The sequence below is a fragment of the Cynoglossus semilaevis genome, chromosome 8 (genome assembly GCF_000523025.1).
Source record: "Cynoglossus semilaevis isolate Cse_v1.0 chromosome 8, Cse_v1.0, whole genome shotgun sequence".
NCBI classification, from domain to species: domain Eukaryota; kingdom Metazoa; phylum Chordata; class Actinopteri; order Pleuronectiformes; family Cynoglossidae; genus Cynoglossus; species Cynoglossus semilaevis.
Genome location: NC_024314.1, coordinates 25,870,485 through 25,872,154, shown reverse-complemented (window position 1 = coordinate 25,872,154; position 1,670 = coordinate 25,870,485). Strand labels below are relative to the sequence as shown.

Genomic DNA, 1,670 nt, shown 5'->3' with positions numbered 1-1,670 from the left:
ACACAGTGGAGCTCCAGTGAATCAGGGACAGGAGATCTGCAGGGACCGAAGATCCAATTTCCTCAACTCACCCAATCTGTGCAACCCACAACAGAGAAGAAAAATGACAACAACAGCCACTGTGTCTTCACACTGGCCGAGGAGTGACAGAATTAAACTATGACTCCAAGCCATACACCAGGTCCATCTCCACAGCACAGGAAGAGGAAGTGGACTCTCTCCATATCCAACACCTTGCTCTTTCATAAATATTGATTTTTTTTTTTTTTTTTGCTGGCCTGGCTGTGACCATAATTAATGCATCCCAACAGCATAAAGAAATTCAATGCAGCAGTGTTCATATCTATGAGGTTGCTTTTGCACACACACACACACAGAAACTCAGGCATGCAATAAATCACAGCCTCAGTGGAAGGAGGAAACAGTGGAGTCTACTGGACAGCAGTGGAACTTGACCCCTCCCACAGTGGAGGAGTGTTGTCTAACTACTGGTTCACAGCTCTTCTGGGTCCAATTAATGGAAACGCCTCCATTACTGGTTAGTAACACTTTAAATAAAGAATATATAAACATATTTAGAGCAGGTATAAACTACACATTTTAACAGCCTGATTTGAATTGATTCAAAAGTCCGTTCTATATTGGTCAGTGAAACCTTTGCCGTCTCTGGTTGATCCCTTTATACAGACCTGCTGTGACTACGACCTCCACTCAGTGGTAAACAGCAGATTAGAGCGAAGCTAGTCTAACAAAGGCCATGTTTGGAAAAGAGGAGTGAGAAGATATCTGACACAGAACGCAGCGCGAGCGTCTGCTAATCTTTTTTTTTTTTATCATTATTAGCATTACAACTTTATGATAACAGGCAGCTGAGGTTTTTTTATCCCAGTGTTGTAACAATCTAAACAATGAGATATGACAGCAGGGCCGTAAAACTACACAGGAGGCGCTGTGTTTACTTCAGGTGTGGTTTGAAAAATTCTAAGAATCGATGAGTCTAAAAGTGAATTTACAAACTTTAAAAACTTTTTTTGTTTGTTTCTTTTGCTGACAGATCTGCACCAGCTCCAGCTTTTAGCCGGATCTGCTTATTTTTTTTTGTTTCTTTTGCTGACAGATCTGCACATTCTGAAAAGTGACAGCTGAAAAAATCATGACAGTGAGTCACAAACTTTTTCTTCATCGAACACCTGTGTCGACACATTTGAAGCTATTGATTCAAAACTCCCGTGAATTTAGTTCAAAACACTCTAATTAATACAAAAAACAAATCTGTGTTTTTTTTCTAGTGTTTAAAAAAATATGATTTGATCTACTTCACCTCCCAGGCAATAACTCTGAACGTTTAATATGTAATGTTTAATAAACAGGAAATACTGTTTAAACCAAATGAAATTAAATTACTAAACTTACTTCACTTCTGTGACTGTTTCTGATGTAACCCCTGACCAGAGTGAAGCCCAAAACTGCATTGCCGCAGATCAATGGGTGAGAGACATTGATCACATTAGCATTAGCAAACAGCTGTGGCTAACTCCATCGACACATCGAGTTGAAATTCTGACTCCGTGAAAGTCTTAACTAAGATAATTAAATGCTGACGGAGGCACCCAGAGACAGAGCACTGCTGTCACTGGAGAAAATCCCAACACGATCAATTCCTCATGAGA

General features: G+C 39.9%; 1 protein-coding gene across 5 annotated transcripts in view; it reads right to left on the bottom strand.

Annotated features, from left to right (window-relative positions):
- Nucleotides 1-1,670, bottom strand: part of usp15 (ubiquitin specific peptidase 15) — a 20,997-nt gene that overhangs the window by 12,263 nt on the left and 7,064 nt on the right. The window lies entirely within an intron of this gene.